Source organism: Hesperophylax consimilis, chromosome 28 (assembly GCF_061612785.1).
Source record: "Hesperophylax consimilis isolate HC1 chromosome 28, BYU_Hcon_1.0, whole genome shotgun sequence".
Classification (NCBI taxonomy): Eukaryota; Metazoa; Arthropoda; class Insecta; order Trichoptera; family Limnephilidae; genus Hesperophylax; species Hesperophylax consimilis.
The window spans coordinates 18,741,672-18,751,655 of NC_142863.1; positions in this window are offsets into that span (position 1 = coordinate 18,741,672).

Consider the following 9,984-nt stretch of genomic DNA (forward strand, 5'->3'; position numbering starts at 1 on the left):
CCAGGGCAATACTAAGAGAATCTTTGACTGTGGAACGTGTCACAAACATGCCATATATTATTTTTATTTAATTATTTGTGGAAATTACAAGCCAAAAGCCTTAAATCTTGATCGCAGAGGCCGTAATATTGTTTAGATGTGCAGAGAGAGAGATGGCACGGTCAAGTGCATCAAAGTCGGGTCATAGCATTCATCTCAAGAGTCAGAATAATGAAAGACTACCTGTATATGAGGCGATGTATAAATGTGAATGAAGCCAATAAGTGTGTACCTAGATAGAATTGTGTGACGGTCCATCCTCTCTGCCTGCCCCTGCGGAGATTGATTGCTTGATGTTGGATAGTTAAAAAGATAATTTTTCTATTCTCGTAAAAAAAATTATTGTTTACAAAACTGGCCCCACAGCACATGGTATTTATATATTTTTCCGATTTTATGTCCGGGTTAAATCTTCCCCATAGGAAAAACTAAACCCTTCCACACACTTTTCCACAAATGATCATCTAGTCAATCAACATTATGCAAGTGCATTATATAAGCAAAATAAATACAAAACAATACAAGAACAACACGTCAACTCACCAGAGATCAAATGGGAAAATAATTGACCGACTCCAGATATTTTCATATCAGAGGGTTCGGCTCGGTAGAACTCCTAACAGGGCCTATAAATCCTACTGATCCCTCAATATAAATATTTAAAAAATCTTTCGTTATCTGTGATTATTATTTTTATCACAAACCGCATACGGACATCGTAATTGCGTCGACACTTCGTCAGTCGAAAGAGTGCATTTGTTTTTAAAGCAAAGTGTAATAACATGTCTTTGATTATTTTTATACACTACGTAGGTACCTACCCTAGATACTCTCAGTATCGCTCTGGTGAACGACCAACATTCGGAATTGAAACGTTGGTAGAAGAGGCTTTAGCCGTGTTTGGTGAACAGAATTGTAAAAGTCAGGTGTTCCATGGTAACTCAACACAGTGACAATTCAACACACCTTTAAAAAGTGATTAAAAGCGATGAAAAAAATCTAACCTAAAAACCTAACCTGCGTAATCTATTTAGCTTGGTTTTTATTTTAGCACTAATTTATTACTTTATGTCAATTTTTAAATATGTTTTGAAATGTCATTTTGATGAGGTATACGGTCACCATATCCAGGTACTCCCGCACCCTCGTCTTCCCAATTTACTTCCCCTTTCCACTACCTTCAGTTTCACAACATACCCACTCCAATTGGGAATGACATAGTCTCACTGGCTCCAGGCTGTTGGGAGTAGTTGGGATTCTTGTGGGGTATTCACACAAAACCAAAAATCTAAAAAAACTATGATTTACTAATACCGATTTGAAATAAAACGGATGTCACCAATCTCATATCCTACGTAAAGACTAATTCTCCCCATATTGCAGCTATGTTTCATTCCAAATAATTTTTCTTAAGGCGATGCCATACGTAGTAGTGCAAAATCATGTGTTTTTGGTTTGAAAATTTGGTCACCTAGAAATGTTTCAGTTGCATTAATTAAATACTGCGAGTAGAATACATCTTGACCTTTGAAATAATCGAGTATTTTTTATATAAGTCTTTTTATAAGCACAGAAATAAATAATGTATAGGCCTATGAAAACTGCTTTAAAGTTAAAAATCTCCTACTTACGAACCCATTTTCAGTTATAATTTTATTGTATAATGTGGCAAATTAAGTTATTTATAAAATGATCGGAAATTTTTTTTATATTTATGCCTGAACATCCACAAAATAAAATAAAAGGCACTTTTTGGTCATGTTTTTTTCTTGCATAAATCAAAACAGGCGGATGGTGTTAAGCGGGAATTTAAACCTTATCGCAATCTACGTAAGGGTTGTTATTGATAGCGGCTCAATTTAAAATATTACACGACGTAGTGCATCGCCTTAAAGCCTAAATTTATGCAACCTATTAGTTTATTATGATGAAAATAAAGGGTCCTTTTTGGCCCGGAGCTCTATATGCCATTATTTCAAAAAGTCCAAGACCAATTCAATGAAATTGTTTATCTGTTCAAGAAAGAATTTAGATATTTGAAAAAATTGTTTCATTTTCAACAGAAATAAGGAATAATTGGGCTTACTTTAGGCTCATACACACGCCTAATACACACTTATTTGATATCTCTTCAGTGGTAGATGACAATATGATTTTATAGATTATCATAAGCGATTATCTTACAAAATGTCGAACCATCCCAACGTCGCATTAGCCCTTTGAGATATTCCTAAAACCGGCCAGATCTTTGCGTTAGTCGCCGTTTTCACCTAGAATAACCCACAAATAAATAATAAAACAAACGCCAGCCGCCGGTGACATTTCATTTTTTCCTGTTTTTGGAGACGGTCATTAGCATCCGTCTTGGTCTTGCAACGCTGCTAGCTGCTACTGTGAGCTGGAAGATGTTATTTTTAGGCAAGAGATGGCACTGACTAACTGACTAGCTGAATCACTGACTAACTGAATTCAAGTGGACACGAACCGGCGCACAGTGGGCTGAAAATCGCCTTTCATAGACATAGAGACTTGAATTTTCAAGGGTATTTTTTTGGCTAGAAATGGATTCTGCTCATCATTACTATGCTATAAAATCTCGTATGAAGCAATTGCGTGTACAAATGAAGAAGTTATCATTTTTTTAAGAAAAAATTGTATGGCACTGACATTAAAATTGAGGTTATCTCTGGAATCATAAGCTTGGCCATTATATCCTTACACACAGATATACTACTATTTATTTGTATTTTTTTGACATACTTCGTATTGTGGTGCAACCTGCGATTTTTTTTTTAAATCCTCAAAGTTGAAAAAAAAACTTTTTAATGTTGATGTTAAAGTGCCCATAACATTTTTAATACAAATGTGCTTAGGAATAGCTGTTTAAAGTTTGTCTGGTACGTGCTGATACACCTTTATGAATATTTATATTTTATATACAATATAAAATATGTTTTAAATAAATAAGTTGAAACGGTAGGTTTAGGAGATACAATATCTGTGTTCAAAAACATTGCATGAAACATATACCTACAATCTACAATATATTTTAATAAATATTTGGATAAAGACGGTAGATTCTAAACACATTTGATCAAAAATGGAGATACAACATTTTTCGTGTAATGGAGATACAACATTTTGACTACAATCCACCGATATCCTGTTTTATGGAAATTCATTTTCACCCCCTGTTTACATGAACCAGTGCGGAAAATATTCTGAATCGAAACATGGCTTGAATTGGCAATAAATTGCCGTGTTTATTGACCAGATATGCCAGCCAGGTACTTCCCAACGTACTTCTTTCACCTCCTTCTCTTCCCCACTTCTTTCAGCCTCATAACCGGAGATGTCGTGGTCCCACTGGTTTCGGACAGTCAGTAGCAGTTGGGACTCTTGTGCGGTATTCACGAAAAGGAATAGTCTATTAAAACTAATATAAATTTAAAATATGTATTTATTAAAGGAGAAAACACAGATACAGATAGTAATAATTTCTCAATCTAATTAATTTACCACTGGCCAAAATGTGGTAAATTTAAAGAAAAACTTAATTAAAATGTAATTTTTAAAAAGTTCACGCGTCTTCATAACTTCAATATTAACAGAGCTAACAGCAGATAAATAGATTATATATTTTTTTAATAAAATTATAATACCTACACATTGTCCAGTAACTTGTCTGTATGAATGTGTGTAAGTGCGAGCGAGATAGCATGCTTGCGAGAGGTATAAAAGGCGATGCATACAAGGATTGTCCTCTTTTGTTACAAGCAGCTCCCTAATAAATACCAGTACCAAAGATATTAGAAGAACGAGATGTGCTATGCGCAGTTCGTACTGAGTGGAATTGTTTTGCCGAGTGTCGCCGGTTTTGTTCACCAATACTACTGCACACCTTCGCTTACGCTAAGGCATCGCTAAGGTATCCGCACTAATACATAGAACAGATTTCTGTGCGTACACGTCCCGATACCGTTCAAAGTACCCTAATTAGGTAGTACTCCGGCTACGGTCCGGCGGCCAACATAGCATATATCGTTCTTCTAATATCTTTGACCAGTACATAGATCAAGTATCATTATTGTGTACAACCTTCACCCGCTTCAATACTCCATACATTACATCGTACAAGCGGGAAACTGGTAAATCTAAAAGAAACTAAAAATAAAAAAATTAAATCTATTTGTGTATTTATACCTCAACCGGCGATTAAAGGGTTAAAAAATTTTTGTTGCCGGGTATCTTTTTCTAAACTGCACATTATAATAGAGGTTAACAGTCAATATTAACCCCCTAGCCACAGATTTTTTCAAATTTAAAATGAAAACGAAAGCCTAAAAAAAAAGTTATACTACAAAATCGACTGACGTGATGCAGATACCACACTTTTCTGTTTGTAATATGAGTTTCCCGACACCATGTATTTACCGTAATACAACGTTATTATTTCATTTGAAAATACCTTTACAAAATTAAATGAAAATATGCACCAAAGTAACCCAAACACTGCCCTCCTTACTAATAAACGTGTTTTAAATCTTACACAGCTGATAATCAACATTTATCTGTTGTGTAAAATTTACAACATGTTTATTAGTAATAATATAAAATTATTATTGTCTCATTGACTGAAGACTCTTTATCAGTATTTTTTTAATCACAAATTTGAATAAACGAAATGAAAAACTAACTGAACAGTAATTGGGTATCAACGAGGAGAAAAATAAGTATTGCTAATTTATTAAAAATCTCTTCAAATTATCGGTAATCCGGTTAAAGCGGGATTGCAGGCCTTTTCCTGTAAAACTTTTGGTAAATTTTGGTGTTTATCTTAATAATATATAATGACGAAATGCAAAAAGGTTGAAATTTTTATGAACACGTGTTCCGACATCATGACAATTAATTATATAAAATAATCTTAAATAAGGCTAGATTAAATAAATTACAGTAAATAAAAGTAGGTAATTAAAATGTTTTAAGTAAGCACAATTTTCAATTATAAAAATAGATATTGTTTTTTTTAAATTAGATAATTTACTAAAAAAAAAATTGTACATTTGTTAATCTCTTTATTTGCAAATATTACATGTAATTTCTCATTATGTAAAATACCATTAATGTTTTAAAAAATTATTAATAAATATTATTATTACTTATTTTCCCTATTTGGTATTAAATTAACGAAAAGATAACGATGAAGAAAACTGGATCCAGTGAAGATCGTATTGCCAGTGGCTTATTAGACAAGCCCAGTTCCGACGTAGATTAATCAGAGGTTTTTAAAAGTCCAGCAATAAGTCTGGCAGTGGCGGTGTGGCCATGAACCAAAGCCAGTTGCAAGGGAGTCCTGTTTTCTGTATCTCTCGAGTTCATCACCGCCATCAAATGACTCTGGTTTCCCTGAGGAAGCACTGTGCCGCCCCGTCTTGCCATCTCAAACACTTCCTCGGCTAAACGCAGCAGTCCGGTGACAGAGGGACTGCGAGAACATTGCAGAGGCGTGCGATCGTCGCTTCTGTCTCGACTGTTGTAACACGCGCCGTGCTCCAACAGGCAACTCACAATATCAATGGTGCCCATCTTAGCAGCAATGTGCAGAGCTGTGAAACCTTCCACTGCAGTTTTAGCGTTGATAAACTTATAGTAGGCACTGGGTTTGGTCTTCTTTACGTTCTGCAACAAGAGAAGGACCGTTTGCCCGCAAGGTCGGGACGTGGCGTGGTGCAAGGGGGTGTTTCCTTTCCGTGACACGGCAGTAGCGTCGGCTCCGCTGTCCAGCAACAGCTCTGTAACCTCCACCGTGGCGGCAAAGTGCAGCGCTGTTCTACCCACGTCATCCGCAGTGTACACATCCGATCCATTCTGTATCAAACTACAAACCCTGCCCCTATCTCCTTCATTGGATGCATTTAGCAAGTTAAAATCACAAGGAGGAACATAGCCGAGATCCATGCCGTAATATGTTTTGTAACATTTTTCAACATATTCGAAAAATCTATCTAGCTCCGAAAAAACTGGGTGGTTGGAGCCAAGTGTGTGATTCCTCGCCTTCAACATCGCCTTATGAACCTTGATGGCATCGTGCATTTTATTCTGACGGATATAAATTTTCGATATTTGAACCTGCACATAAATTGTATCGATTTTGAAAGGCCCAAACACATTTTGCAGAATAGCTAATGTTTCCTGGAAGATTTTCAAAGCTTCTTCTAAGTTGCGTAGTTTCATAAGAACAGATGCCATACAACACCTGGCTTTGATAGTCTCAGAGTGATTCAATCCTTGAATAACTATTCTGGCTTCATAAACGGTTTTATACAAAGCTAAGGCTTCGTGGAACTTGCCTTGAATTCGCAACACAGAGGCAATATTTTGTTGTAGATTAAGAGTTAAAGGGTGATGGGCACCTCGCGTGTTTTTAAATATTTTATAAGCTTCGGTGTACAAGCACATAGCCTCTTCATGCTTTCTCAAGGTAACAAGCGTAATCCCAGCATTGCATTTAGTTAGTAAAACCATATCATGCCCCCCACCCAGCATTTCCAATTGTATCGGCATAACTTCCTTGTATATATCCCACGCCTCTTTGCCTCTTCCCATCATGCGTAATATTTCAGCCAAGAATAACCTGGTCTCCAGGGAGTCTGGGTGATACGGACCAAATGCTTCCACTCTCTTCCTATAGATATCTTCCAAAATGCGCATGGCGTCAACATATTTGGACTGTTTGTACAATGCTCGCATTATGTCAAATTGGATGTCCAGCGTTCCTGGATTATCCTCTCCCAGTATTTCGATTCTGTCATTTAGCAGCGGTTTTAAAATATCAATGGCATCCGTGAATCTTTCACGTGTATACATATCCCTAAACTTCATTATAATGTCAGCAATATTCGCTTGCGAAACCTGCTTTAACTGGTCTACGTCGGGAAAATGGTATTTCATAGCCACAACTACAAGGGTGTTGCCATCGGCGTCGCGGCATTTCATTACCGCCTTTATGATTTCTTTACCGTTTATTTTGAATATATCTTTCATTACTTTAATATCGCGGTTTCGTACTTTCTCGAAAAAGAGTGCAATACTTTGCAGTAAAAATTTGATATCTTTTTGTGAAGCTAAATCCAATGGAGTCTTCATATTGTCAGCCTTGAGATTGTGCGCTGCGCCATTTTTTAACAAGGATTCAACTATTGCAGGATGAGAGTATTCGGATGCATAATGGAGAGGAGAATTTCCACCCTTCCCAACAGCATTAGGATTTGCTTTGCTCTTTAACAAAATGTCACATATATCGTGAAAGCCCTTCTTCGAGGCGATATGTAATAGTGTTACATTGTCAGAACTTTTTACATCTAAATATTGTGCCAAGTCCTTAACCAAGATGTCAACTGTCTGAACTTCATTTTTTTTGACGGCCTCAAATAGTTTTCCAATTGACCCTAGCACATCTTTAATATCGCAATTTTTAGTCAAATCTGAAGGAGTTTCATCAAAATTGTTCGCGGCGTCATACACTGCGCCACTACGTAATAACAGCTTGACCATCTCTTTTTTTCCCTCTCTGGCAGCACAATGAATTGGCATGTAGCCATATAAATCAGTGAAATTAATATCAACCTGTTTGTCTCTCAAGTATTCAGCCACAGTTAGGTTCCCGCCTGCCGCGGCGCAATGCATCAGGGTACTACCATCGGGTCCCGCATTATCAATACTCATCTTATGTTCCAGGAAGAAGGCCAAAATGTTGTGGTGGCCATAGAGAGCGGCTCTGTGGATTGGTCTAAAACCAAGTTGGTCTGTAGCATTTACGTCTGCTTTACGGTCGACCAAGAGTTTTATTATTTCAAGATTACCCACTCTAGCCGCAATATGCAGTAACGTGTTGTTGTAAGGGTCTCTTTCATTAACTCCAGCACCCTCTTGTTGCAACAGTATTAAAGTATTTTGCATTTGGGCGTTCATAATTGCCCACCCCAGCGGCGTTATGTTCCTTGAATCCCTGATATTAGGGTTTGCTCCCCAGTGGAGTAACCTTTTCATTACATCTGAATTGTTTACCCGGACTGCGTGATAAAGTGGTGATAAACTATGATCCACGGGATTGACTTTTGCTCCATTTTTTAGTAAAACTTCAACAAACTCTGTATGTCCGTACGACATTGCTTTGAATAATGGTGAAGGGTCTTTAATGCAATCTGAAACTTTAATACCTCTCTTTATCAGCGCATTGGCAATGAATGCATCCCCACTTATAGAAGCCGTATATAAAAGGTTTAATCCATCTCTATCTTTTATATTAACATCAATATCTTTATTCTTCAATAAAACTTCAACTACACGTCTATGCCCTGCTTTAATAGCAGTTAACAAAAGTTGACCTCCGCCAACATTAACATCCGCTCCTTTAGCAATCAATATGTGGAGCAGGTCTTTATTGTTATATCTTGCTGCGCGACATAATACGGAAGAACCCTCAGAATCCAACTGGTTTACATCTGCTCCGTACTTTAACAAGATCTCGACAGCTTTCTTGTGATTCCCACTGACAGCCAACAGCAATGCGGTGTCCCCATTATTAACTTTGGCATCAACATCCGCCTCTCCTTTGAGCAATGCTTCTACCACTGAACTGTTTCCATCATACGATGCAATATGCAACGCTGTATTATAAGTATCCCCTTTCGCATTGACATCGGCACCATGCTTTAGCAACAATTCGATAATTTTTTCGTTGCCACTTTTAGCAGCAGCTTCGTGCAATGGTGTACGATGACGATTATTTTTACATTGTATTTTATCTACTTTGTTTATCAAAGCCTCTGAAATATCTACATGACCATTTCCAGCACTGAGATGCAGAGCTGTGAAACCTTCTTTGTCTACAGAATTTACATCAGCTCCGGCAGCTATCAAAATGTCTACTACTTGCTGGTGACCTCTTAGTGCAGCCAGGTGCAGTGCCGTCTCTTGATCTGTGTTTTGGCTATGAATGTCGATCTGCCTTTGGATTAAAGACTCCACAACAGAAGTATGGCCATGCAGAGCAGCAATGTGTAATGCCGTTAATCCGGAGGCATCTCTGCTATCCGCCAGAGCTCCATTTTCCAACAGGAGGTCAACTAAATCTGCATATCCACCTTCAGCCGCCAGGAGAAGCGGGGTAAGGCCATAATTTGTTCTAGCATTAACATTGGCCTTGTATTTCAACATCAGACCTACGATAAATTTATTATTATTATTATTTATTTATTATTTATTATTTTTTTTTTATTTACGCCCTAATGGGCTTTTACATGAAAATATACATTTACATTGATTACAATAATTGAACATAAGAAGATAAATGGAGTTAATTGTAAGAAAGCAACACATATAATAAAATTTTGTGCAAATTAGCAAAACACTAATAAGATGGATTCAATATAAAATATACCCAAGCATGAAATAGTAAGTAAAAGAAAGTTCAACATAAAAAGTAAGTAAGTGGGTGTGTTTAAACCCAGTATTAATTGTGAGTTTAACAAATCGATAAACCAATATAAATTAGAGTGTAACTTACTCGTGAGGTAAAGAACATTATAACAGAGATTTAAAAAAAAAAAAAAATAACAAAATAAGAGTTGCACCTGTAAAAAGCAAAAACTAATAGAATTTAGCAATATCGACATGAATAAGAAATAATAAGATCTGAGATGGAACATAGTGTTATGTATAAAAAGTAGTTAGTAGGTATATGCATACAATTATAAGTGTATAGTAGAGCAAATAAAAAACAAACAAATATGGATATAATTTACTTGAAAGGTTTCGAATGGGAGAAGATGTAATAAAATTATTAAAGCTATAAAAGTTAATTATTAGCCGATAGAATCGAAATAAGTTGCCTTTTAAAGCTCACAAAATTGTCAAAACCAAACATATCTATAAGTTCAC